The sequence below is a fragment of the Mesoplodon mirus genome, assembly GCF_964341445.2.
Source record: "Mesoplodon mirus genome assembly, chromosome: 3".
Lineage (NCBI taxonomy): Eukaryota > Metazoa > Chordata > Mammalia > Artiodactyla > Ziphiidae > Mesoplodon > Mesoplodon mirus.
Window position 1 is genome coordinate 118,814,586 of NC_138978.1, and position 12,540 is coordinate 118,827,125.

At 50.5% G+C, this 12,540-nt stretch overlaps 1 protein-coding gene across 2 annotated transcripts in view; it reads left to right on the forward strand.

The window, feature by feature from the left end:
- IL6R (interleukin 6 receptor) overlaps window positions 1-12,540 on the forward strand; it is an 85,589-nt gene that overhangs the window by 35,692 nt on the left and 37,357 nt on the right. The window lies entirely within an intron of this gene.

Sequence of the window (12,540 nt, forward strand, 5' to 3'; positions counted from 1 at the left end):
TTTCACTGCGAGACCGCACTGTGCTCCTACCCTGGGTGGACACCCTCAGCCTGACCCCTCCCTGCTGGAGAGAGCCAGAGGCTGGTGTGCCTGCAGGTCCCTTTGCCTTCTGAACGGTTGTGTTCCTCGTGCTTGGAAGAGGAAAGTAAAGGGGTTCTTTTTCTCAGCACACATTTATAACCCCTGCCAGTAACAGCCATTGTTGATTGAGGCCTCCTAGGCTTTACACACGTTTTCTAATTCTCCACTGGATCTAAATAATACTTTGTTCCAAAGAGGAGGCTGAGGTTCAGAGAGGTTGGGATGGGAAGTTGTCAGGCCTAGTTGGTGGAGGCCCACCCCTCCATGGCCCTGTGCTCGGGGGTGGTAGATCCCCAAGACTCCCAAATGTAGAACTAGCCCAGCAGGCAGAGCTGGGGGTGTTTGGGGGCCAAGATGAGAGTCACCCCTGGCTGGCTGAGTGCTGGGCAGAAGAGGCCAAGGGAAGGGAAAGCCTGGGTTTGCCCACTGTTCTATCAGAGGGAGGCAAGGCAGGGCTGAGGCCTGGGTCGCCCAGGAGGGCGCAAGGCTTCCCTGCCTGCCTGTGTTGCTATTCACACCACACCCCAGGGCACCTGCCCCAGGGAGGTTACTGCTGTAGCTGCTGCTTTCTTTTGCTCCTAAGTGGCTGCAAGGTACTGCGAGGGCAGCCGGTTGCAGCCAGATCTCCATTTTCCTGGTGCTCAGGTGGGACGGGCCAAGTGGTCTCAAGTCGTGGACAGGCTGTGAAAGGCAGAACTGAGAGTTTGGGGAGGAAGTGAAAGCCCTCCCAGTTCAGAAGGAAAATGCAGAGAAGTAGAAAATACCCAGCTCACCTCCCACACCCACAGAGACTCAGCCCACAAACTTGAGAGCAAAAATAAAGACATTGTACAGGAAGCATGGAGCAAATGACTGTGAGATGCCTTGCTTTGGAGAAGTAAGGGGCCGAGAGGGGTAGCAGAGGCTGGAGTTAGTTTAGAGGGGAAATCCGCTGGCTCTCCGGGCTGTGGGCCCACTTTCCTTGGGATCAACTGCTGCCCACACTTCCGAGAGCTGGCAGGGCCACTCAGGTGAATCGCCGTCTAGGGGCCTGGATTAGTTGGGACGTAGGTGTCGGGTGTGGAAGGCCTGGACATCGGTGACTCAGGTTCCTTCCATGTTCTGCAACACAAGACGGTGCGCAAAACAAACACATACACCTTTAAATCTCTCAGAGTGCTGTCTCAGCCTCTGAATTTCCATTTAGGGCAACCTCTTGCAGCCCCCAATGTCTACCTGCATTCCTAGTCTCACCCTAAATCAGTATTTCTCAAAAGGGTAGTTCTGGGTCTGTTTGAATCAGAATTGGTGTGTGTGTGTGCAGGTGTGCCACGTGCACTGGGGGTGGGGGTTGGGTGCTTGACAAAAATGCTGATTCTTGGCCCCCACCCCAGATTTACTGAAGAGAAATATCTGGAAGTGAGGCTCAGGAAATGTCCTTTTCGACAAACACCCCTTGTGATTTGCAAGTTTGAGGATGACTGGCTAAATGGTGTGATTGAGGAACTGAAGGAAGGCCCTCCCCCATCGGGCTTCTAGTTGCCAGAAATCTCTCCCCACTTCGGCTCTGCCTCTTGTTTACTCATTGCAGCAAACATTTATTGAGTCCTGTGAAGCCCTGGGATCAGCCACCCTGAGTCTACCCTAAAAGGAGCTTGAAAATGGTCAAGGTTAAATCCCTAAGAGGGACTGAGAAACCCTTTGACCTGTCCCGCTGGGTACCAGCTACCCAAGGACAAGGTGTCGGAGGAGCGGGGGTGGACCAAGACCCTGAGACAACAGGCACGTGGACCCTCACTGCATATCTCATCTCTGACCCTCCGCGTCTCTCTGCGGACTGGGTTAACAAATCCTTCCCTTACAGGGTGTTTGTAAGGATGACACAAAGCCACCCCGGTGCTCACTGCTGTCATTTCCCCTCTGCTTCTCCTATCCCACCAGGCCTGCATGCCACTGGCCCACCCGTGAGCCAGAGCGTGCCCATCACCAAATCTGGGCTTTTCCAGGTCAGTCTTAAAGGTCTAGAGCTGTTCTCTCGAATATGGTAGCCATTTCCTAAGTATAGCTATTTGAATTTAAATTAATTAAAATGAAATCAAATTTAAAATGTAGTGCCTTAGCTGCACTAGTCACACTTGGCTGCCGTATTCGACAGCGCAGGTATAGAGCATTTCGCGATCATTGCAGAAAGGTCTACTGGACAGCGCTGGTCTCGAGTGCTAAACAGTTTCTTCCAGAGGTTTTCTGTTGCTTCTTCCTTTATCTCTCTCTGGACCTTCTCTCCACCTGAACACAGCTCATCCCACACAGGTAATGGTTAAGGTTTTGGAGCCAGACAGATCTCTGCCTGGCCCTGCCGTGGAGAAATAACGTGAGCTTGAGTGAGGGATTTTACTTCTCAGAGACACACTGTTCTCATCTGGAAAATAGAAATAATTCATATACTACCTTGCAGAGTTGTTACGACGATGAAATGCCCTAAGTAAGGTACTACAGAGTGTATAGTGAGGTCTCTAGCACAGAGCAAATGCTTAAATGCGTGTAGCTAATAACTTACTCATTTGAAAAAAATATTTTGAGCTCCTCCGATGTTCCAAGCACTATTCTAAGAGCTGAGGATACAGCAGTGAGCCGAATAGCCAAAACTCCCTGGCTCACTGGGGCTTCATTTTACTGGGGATGTAAATTATAGTATGATAGTGACTAGTGCTAAGGAGGAAAAATAAAGCAAGGGAGGGAGATAGGAACTGCATACATGTTGAAGAGGATGTAGAATTGATCTTTTCGAGGGGAGGCCAGAGAAGTTCTCACCAAGAAGATGATGCTTGCATGAAGGCCTGAAGAAATATAAAAATATTTAGGGGGCTTCCCTGGTGGCGCAGTGGTTGAGAGTCCGCCTGCCGATGCAGGGGACACGGGTTCGTGCCCTGGTCTGGGAGGATCCCACATGCTGCGGAGCGGCTGGGCCCGTGAGCCATGGCCGCTGAGCCCGCGCGTCCGGAGCCTGTGCTCCGCAACGGGAGAGACCACAACAGTGAGAGGCCCGGGTACCGCAAAAAAAAAAAAAAAAAAAGTAGGGATTCCTTATACTCCCATCTTGCGCAGGAAAATTCCTGCCTCCTCTTTAACAATCTGGTCCTACCTGAGGGCCTGTTGGGCTCTGGAGCAGAGGGCTCTGTGGGGACACACGGGTGCCCTCTGCCCTGGTGAAGCTTGGGTTTATCTCTGGGGAGACCAGGCCTCAGCCATGGGGCCCCTTAGACTCCAGCTGGACAGGGAAATGCTAAATGTCCTGTTGCTAACTGTCATTGAGGTACCAGTCTTTGGAAGAGGATCCTTGAGGGCCGGAGTGGCAAGAGGAAGATGGCAAAAAAGAGGCTTTTAACTCTTAGACTCTGTTTGGTGAAGCCCTGGGGAGTTTCTTTTGGGTCATCTGTGTGCTTTACTCTCTTCTGCACTTGAGATCCAAAAAGGTCCAAAGTCTCTGGCATAGTCAGGGGCTTTTCTGGCACGGTCCTGGGTCTGGCCTGACTTCTAGCTGCACCTCACTCCTACCTGCCCCCGCCAGCTCTGCCCTCTGGCTCTGCTCTTAGGAGTGTGCCCCCTGAGGCCCTGCATCCAGGCAGTCTCCCAGCACCTGTGCTCAGTTTCCCTCCACCTCCCAACTTCCTTCCCCGAAAAGCATCCTCTGGTTTTCTCTCTCTACGTATGTGATGGTTACAACAACCGTTACCATACTGAGTGACGACCGTATATACGGTACTGTCCTGGGCTCTTTGCATCTGTGACCTCATTTACTCTTCACAGCAGCCGTGTGTGAGAGGAGTCTGAGGGCACTGCATCGATGCGGTAGACTGTAGGACAGCAGGTCTTGTTGGGGGGAGATCAGGAGGTCAGTTCAGACACGTTGAAACTGAGCTTTCTATTGGACAAGGCGAGAAGATGCTGACGAGCTGGGTACGGGAGTCCAGAGTTTGGGAATGAGGACTGAGTTGAGGTATGAATTTGGGAGTCGACTGATGGCAGATATTACTTCAAGCCTTGAGAGTGGCTGAGATCACCGAGGGAGAAAGTGTAGATGGAGAAGAGACGAGGCCCCGGGCTGAGCCCTGGGACACTCCAACCTTCTCAGGCTGGAAAAGGAGGAGGAGACTGAGAAGGTGAGACCAATGAAGCAGGAGGAGAACCAGGAGAGTTGTTGTCCAGAAAATCCAGTGAGGACGGTGCGTCAAGACGCAGAAGCAGTCAGTGGTGTCAAACGCTGCTGAGAGGCAAGAGGACAACCTAACCAGTGGACTTAGCTACACGCAGGCCACTGGTGACTTTGACTTGATGTGAGGAGTTTCGGCGAAATGGTGAAGGTCTAAGGCTGACAGGAGTAGTTTGCAGAGAGAGCAGGAGGAGGGAAACTGGAGCCGGCTAGTAGAGGCTACTCTTTGGAGGATTTTATCCGTAAAGGGGAGAAAAGAAATGGAGTGTTCATTGGCTGGAGAAGTGGAGTCATGAAAAGAATTTTTTAAAAAAATGACTGAAATCTCAGCATGTTTGCTTGCTGATGGAAATGATCTAGTAGAGATCAAAAATTGACTGAGAGAGGGCTTCCCTGGTGGCGCAGTGGTTGAGAGTCCGCCTGCCGATGCAGGGGACATGGGTTCGTGCCCCGGTCTGGGAGGATCCCACATGCCGCGGAGCGGCTGGGCCCGTGAACCACGGCCGCCGAGCCTGCGCGTCCGGAGCCTGTGCTCCGCAACGGGAGAGGCCACAACAGTGAGAGGCCCGCGTACCGCAAAAAAAAAAAAAAAAAAAAAAAAAAAAAAAAAATTGACTGAGAGGTGAGAATCGCTGAAGCAGTGTCCTTGAGTAGGTGAAAGGAAACCGAGGCTCAGAGAGATTAAGTAACTTGCTCAAGATCGCACAGCAAGGAAGTGACAGACCTTGTTCTGAACCTTGCTCTTTCCACTCTATCACGTGTGTCACCCACAACTCCCACCCTTCTCAAAGCATGGTGACTTCAAGGATATCGTCTCTGTTCTCAGTGTCCTCAGACTCATCAACTCCATATGCACTGGTGTAGCAAAGACAGCCTCACTTTTGCCCCAGGAAGTGTCCTTCTTCAGTACTTCTCTTAAGAAGAATAGTTAAGGCCACAGTGTATGTTTAAGCCATGGCACTGTAACCCCCTCCTCCCCCATATCCATTCGTATCACTTTGGGTCAGGGGAATGTTTTGCAACCACATGTCACTGTAAATGATCTTTCTCTGTCTCTTAGCAAGGCAGCTGGGACAGCAGAGAGAGAAAACAGCTCAGGGGTCAGACAGTCCAGGCCTGTCTCTTGACTGCCCACTTAAAAAGCCAGCAGACCTTGGGCCAAGTCACTCCAAGCCCAGGCAGAGCAGCACGTCTTGAGGCTGAAACACACAAAAGCAGGTGCTTGATAGCTGCTATTGATCTGAAGACCCCATTTTGATGGGAGGAGAGGGGGAGGCTATAGCATGAAGACTTTCTCATAGAAAAGGGGAAAAGACCCACTAATGCAGTGGGAATAATAATTACAATTGTTCACATGTTTTGAGAGATTAGGTATGTCCTGAAAATAGTGCTAAGTTTTTAACATTAGTTGTTCTTTTTTTAATATATGTTTTTTTTTTTTTTTTTTTTTTTTTTTTTTTTTTTTTTTTTCTTTTTGCGGTATGCGGGCCTCTCACTGCCGTGGCCTCCCCCGTTGCGGAGCACAGGCTCCGGACGCGCAGGCCCAGCGGCCATGGCTCACGGGCCCAGCCGCTCCGCGGCATATGGGATCCTCCCAGACCGGGGCACGAACCCGCATCCCCTGCATCGGCAGGCGGACTCTCAACCACTGCGCCACCAGGGAGGCCCCAATATATGTTTAAATCTTTATTTATTTGGTTGCGCGGGGTCTTAGTTGCGGCACGCGGGATCTTCCTTGCCTCATGCAGGATCTTTAGTTGCAGCATGTGGGATCTAGTTCCCTGACCAGGGATCAAGCCCAGGCCTCCTGCATTGGGAGTGCGGAGTCTTAGCCACTGGACCACAAGGGAAGTCCCTACACAGTCTCCTTTTGATGGATGTTGGCTTTGGGCTTGTTTCCTGTCTTGCCATTACAGACAGTGCTTTGGGGAGTAACTTTGCATATCCATCATGTTGCCTGAGCGCAAGAACATCCACAGGATAAATTTCTTGAAGGTGAACCTGTGGGTCAAAGGCCATGTGCATTTGTACTTTTGAGTGAGAGTGGAAGTTGCACCAATTCATACTCCCCACAGCAATGAGAGAATGCCTGTGTCCCCACACCTCTGATGAAAATGTGTTATTAAACTGCTATTTACACAGAGATGGCATCTGTGTGGAATTAATTTGCATTTATCTTATCTGAGTGTGAATATACAGGTTTTCCCATGTTTAAGAGACATTTGTGTAACCTGTTTCTATGAAGTGCCTGTTCATATTCATTGCTCATTTTTAAAAACTGGGTTGTTGGTTTTTTTCCTCTTAATATATTAAAGAATTTAGTCCTCTATGATATGAGCTGTGAAGATTTTTCTCTAGTTTGTCATTTGTCTTTTGACTTTTTTGGGTGGGGGTTGGTTTTTGTGTATTAAAAAAAATTGTAGTTGGGTTTATCAGTTTCTTTTATGACTTGTACGTTTTGTATCATACTTAATAAGATCTTCCCTATGCCAAGATTGTCTTAAAAGATTCTTTTTGGGAGGGAGTAAAAAAAAGTTTTTTTTTCCGGTGTCTTTAAGAATTTTTTGTATTTAAATGTTTGATCCATTTTGAATTTATCATGGACTGAGGTATGGCTCTAACTTCTCTTCCCCCAGTTATCACCTGATGTCCTTTTTTATAGTTTATTGATTAATCCATCTTTCCACCACTGATTTTAAAACCCACCTTTAAAATCTACCAAATTACTGTATATACTTGGGTTTATACTGCTTGTCGGCAGATTGAGTAGTTAAAAAGCACAAATTCTGAGGCCTAACTGACTGGGTTTGAATCTAGGCTTACCCCTAATTAGCTATGTAACCAGCCTCCTCTTCTGTAAGATAAGCTGTTGGGAAGATCAAGTTAGGTCATCCATGTGCAAGCTTACAATAGCACCTCTATATAGCCAACACTCAAACTAAGCTATTTTTAAATAATTGTAGTAAGATACAAAAGCATAACATTTACCACCTTAGCCATTTTATTTTATTAAAATAAAATTTATTTATTTATTTATTTATTTATGGCTGCATTGGGTCTTCCTTGCTGCGTGCGGGCTTTCTCTAGTTGCGGAGAGTGGGGGGCTACTCTTTGTGGCGGTGTGTGGGCTTCTCACAGTGGTGGCTTCTCTTGTTTTGGAGCACGGGCTCTAGGTGCACAGACTTCAGTAGTTGTAGCACACGGGCTCAGCAGTTGTGGCTCACGAGCTCTGGAGCGCAGGCTCAGTAGTTCTGGCGCATGGGCTTAGTTGCCCCATCGCATGTGAGATCTTCCTGGACAGGGCTCGAACCTGTGTCCCCTGCATTGGCAGGCAGATTCTTAACCACTGCGCCACCAGGGAAGTCAGTCATTTTAGCCATTTTAAAGGGTACAGTTCAATAGTGCAGACAAAGCTATTTTTGGTTACTATTATTTCTGAACTTTCCAGTCTCCTCCATAGTTTTGTCTGTCTACTCACGTGTCAGTACCACACTGTTTTAATAACTATAGCTTTATAATATGCTTTAGAGTTTGGTAGGGCTAATCCTCCTCTCAGTTCTCTGCTTTTTCAGAATTTTCCTGGCTATCCTTGCTTGTTTACTTTTCTGTTTGTACTTTAGAATCAGCTTGCCTACTTCCAAGAAAAAAAAGTCCTGTTGGTGTTTTTATTAGGATCAAGTAAAATTTAGAGATAACTTAGGGAGCACTGACATAGTTATAATGCTGAGTCTCCCTAGCTCAAAACATGGTAGACCTGGCCTGGCTTATTTATGAGGGGAACAGGCTGGGGGCAGGAAAGCTGGAAACCAGGTTTCACAGTTTCACTGAGGGTAGATATGCCTGCTCTTCCATTCTGAGCTGCTTTCTTCATGGTGACATGAAGCTAGACCAGTGTGTGTGTGTGTCTGCTCATGGTACATGGGAGTAAGGAGAAGAATGTAGGCTTGAATTCAGGCAGGAGGACTTGGGGCTTTATAAAATGTGTATGGCAGTGTAACACACATACGGGAGAGTGCGCTCAGCATAAATTTAACAGCCCGATGAATTTTCACAAACTGAGCACAGCCGTGTAACCACCACACTCAGCTACATGACCAGTCCCAGCAGGCTCTCCTGTGTCCCTTCTAGTCACTCCCTACCACACCTCCACTTTGTGACTTCTCAAATCTTTAGCTTTGCTTCCTCATATCTAAAGGGGTGGAGGAGTGGAAGCTGGAGCAGGTGGTGGGGGTGGATATGGTTTGGGATGGGGAAGGGGGAATAGATATCAGGTGTGTGCTGCACCCTGCCCCCCCTTTGCTTCCACAAAAACATGAAAGACCCTGATGTGGGTCAGGCTCCTGGTTAGACTCCAAGGCCAAGTTCAGAGACAGGAAGACAGGACCCTCTGTGCTGTGCTCCTGGGAAGGCAGTGGGCTGTGGGGCAAGCATGACCCAGAGTCCCAAGGCCCAGGGTTCCAGTCCTGGCTACACCACACACTGGCTGTGTGACTTCTGGGCCCTGGTTCTCCTCATCTATAAAAATGGGCAGGTTGGCTGAATCATCTTTAAGGGCCTTTATAGCCCTAGAAGAGCAACTCTTAGATCAGCACCCACTCTGTGGCTGTAGCCCCAACCTAGCCCCTTTCTGGATCCAAGTCCCATCTGTGTCCACCTGTGGCCATGTGCCCTTCTTCCCGGCCTGCTTAGTCTTGCCTTTACTCTTTTTATTTCTCAATTTGCTTCTTGGGGTTTGGTGGGGGTGGGGGAATTGAATTGTTTGCCCTTCTTTGATATCTTTTCCTCTAATTAGTTTATAATCTCTGAGAGGTGACCCAGGCCAGACCTGCTGGGCCCAGGGCCAGCTGATTATCTGTGATGCTGCCAGGAGAGGATTGAATGTTTTTCTTGTGAGGAGTTGGTCACACGCGCTGGTCTCTGAGTCAGCAGCCAGCGTTACCTTTTTATGGTCCAAAGGAGCCTCCCAGACCCTCTGTCCAAGCAGTAAGTATACAGTCCCTGGTGCGGATGGAGGGGAAGGCCGTGCCAAGATAAATACTGACTCCACCAAATACAAGACAAATACGAGCAGGTACAGAAGTACAAACACATTAGACGGAGAGGAGGGCAGGAGTCAGCAACCTGAGGAGCAGGCTGTGGAAGAGGTGGGGCTGGGAGCTGAGTTAGACAAGGTGGCAGGGGCCACAGAGGCCCAGCCCTAAATGGCAGGGGAGGGCGTTCTGGGGATTTTAGGGAAGTGAGTGGATGATCTGGTGAGTGCGTGAGATTGGGAGTCCGACCGGGGAGGGGGGCGCTTTTAAACTATAACTCCTCACAGGAGTGTTGCTGCTGTAGGGTAGAAGGAGAAAGATCAAGGGTACTTGGCCCCTCGTTTCCTGGGAGAGCCCCTGAGGGGCTAGTTGGTGTGGCAGGGCTGCGTGGGAAAAGGCTCGCTCCCCCTTCACACAGACCCCTCAACCCCAGGACTCCCGTCCCTGAGCCTCTGTGATGCGTAGAAAGGCCTGAGGAGAGCAGGGAGGAGGAGGGGAAATTGGGAGAGATGGGGAGACTCAGGGTGGTGGGCAGCCCAGAGAAGCGGGGCTGGGCTGGAACACGGAGATGCGCCTGGACCCCCGGAGAGAGGGGGGCTTTGGCCAGACTCCCCCGGAGCCAATGCAGACTCCCTCCCTCACTAGCTGTGTGAATTCGGGCCAGTTCCTTAACTTCTCTGAACTTCCACGGAAATGGGGACCAGCCTCCCCCCCAGCAGGGTTGTTGTAGGAGCGGAGGGCTCTTAGGTAAAGCGCCTGACACCTACTAAACGCTGTACGTGGTGCTGAGTGTTACATTTCTTAGTTTATTATTACTCGGGAAGTCAGGACATTGGGTTCAGTCCTTAGATAGGGATGCAGGGAGAGAGGGGACAAAGCACACTGGGGACTTGTTCCAGGCCCCATGGGGTCAAATTCTGCATGTGTTTCCCTCTGAACATGAGGTGCCCACATTCTTCTTCTCCTGGAGACTTCTCAGCAGCTCCCTCCTTCCAGATCAGGGTCTTTACCGCTGACAGGGCCCCTGCGGTTCCTCTGTGACCCCTTCTGAGATCCTGCATCTCTGCAACCCCAGACGCTGGAGGCCGTCCTGTGCTGCTAGCTGGCCCAGCTGCCAGCCCGGACGACTGTCCCTGCTCAGAAACCGGGGCGGTGGGATTAGCAGGCGTGAGCTAAACCCGTGTTGCGGTGGCACTGGGCAGCTGCTTCACCGCTTACATAAACGGGTCCAGGAAGCTGAACTTGTTTTTGCTGGCAAGAGCAACAACAAGCTGCAAGAGAGTTGAGAAATATGTGTCTCCGTGTGCGTGTTTTTCTCTGGTTATTGACATTTGCAAGTTTACTTGAAGAAGGAAAAAAGTAGAAAAACAAGAAAGCTGTCTGGATTTCTGGCACCCAGCCTTAGGTCTGGAAGGGGGAAGAGTCTCACTTCCCAGGGCGGTACTGCAAAGTTCCCAGGCTTGAGAGGTGTCGCCCATGGTGGGGGGCCCAGCGGCCCAGGTAGTGGGATTGCGTGAGCGTTGGTCCGGGAGGTGTGGATTTGGTTGCCAGAGGTTACTAGGACCTAAACTCTCTCCCCCTTGAGGAGTGAGAGGCGAGGGAGATTATGGGAATTTCCCTCTCCTGGGGCTCTCTAGGGATAAGGAGACGCGTCTGTCTGAGGGCACTGGGATGCCCCGGGCATCATCCTTCTCCAAAAGTCATTGACTATTAGAATAATAAGTTCATAGATTAATTGTATTTTCAAGCTGGGCTGTTGTCTGAGATAAACAGACACAGACATGCTTCCTGCCCTCTGTGAGCTAGTGATTCAGAGTGATAAGATGCTAGACGACAGGAACAGGGGCAGCAGGGAGCTTCAGATTGTAGTCTGAACGCTCACCTCCTAGAGAAGGTGAGTGGGGCTCGGTCAGGGAATGTGACGTGCCCAAGGCTCATTGCAAGTCAGTGGCAAGACCAGGAATAGAACTCGGGTCTTCTTTTTTTTTTTTTGCGGTACGCAGGCCTCTCACTGTTGTGCCCTCTCCCGTTGCGGAGCACAGGCTCCGGACGCGCAGGCTCAATGGCCATGGCTCACGGGCCCAGCCGCTCCGCGGCATGTGGGATCTTCCCGGACCGGGACATGAACCCGTGTCCCCTGCATCGGCAGGCGGACTCTCAACCACTGCGCCACCAGGGAAGCCCCAGAACTCGGGTCTTCTGATAACACAGGGCTGCTTCCCCTCTGTCAGGCTGCCTGCCACTCTTAGAGATGTGTTTTATGTTAAAGGACAAATCAAGACAAGAGTGTATCATCTTGGTGTCAGTCCAACCCCACCCAGTTAGTTGTCAGTGACTAAACGAGACCAGACCAGATACTGAGTTCATGGACAGTTGAGGAGGAGACTTGGGGGAGGTTTGTTTTCAGGAGGGGATACTTTTCTGCTCTCAGTCCCAAGTGAGGTGCTTTGGTCCCTCTGCACAATCCCTTTTCGTAGGCAGCCGGGATGTAGGGTGCTGCCACCCTGCATCTGACATTGACCTTGGTACGAACGAAGGAGGCTCAACAGTCCTTCGCTGCCTCCTCCTCTCTGCTGCCTCTGGGATGCTTTGTGATGCACTTGGAGGCCAGGAAGGGGTGGGGGGCGGGGGGGGGCAGGCACTGGTGATTGGAGGATTAACAGAAGGAGGAAGCGTTGTTGGCTCCTGTCCTGGACGCTGGGGTTGGAGGTGGGTGGGCACTGAGCCTGCACATACCTCTGCCTGCAGAGTCAGGTTTCTGATCCCCTTGGAGGACAGCAGATACCTGCCCTCCCCGGGCCCTCACTTCTCAATGCCTTTCCATGCTGTTCCCTCTTTATACAATGCCGTTCCCTGTAGCTCCACTTATCAAACTCCTACTCATGTCTCAGGGCTCGACCCAGGTATCTCTTCCGCTGAATCCCTCCCTTTTTGAGTCTTCCACCCCTCCTCTTGGCTCCCTCCATATGTCAAGGACATTTATCACAGGGCGGCCTGTGTTATAGGTAGTTTTAAGTTTTCCATGGGGTTTGGTGGAGAGGAGTGTCAGTGTGTAGTAGGTGTTCACCGCTAACTGTCAGTTCTCTCTCCAGGATTAAGATTTCTGGCCTTGCACTTGATGGTGCACAAAAGAATTCTTGAATCTTAGGGAGGGGACAGGCATGGGCTTGCAATGCTGGCCTCAGATGGCTGAGCAATTAATTGCTCAAGGGCAGATGCTAAACTGCATGCTGTGCTGGA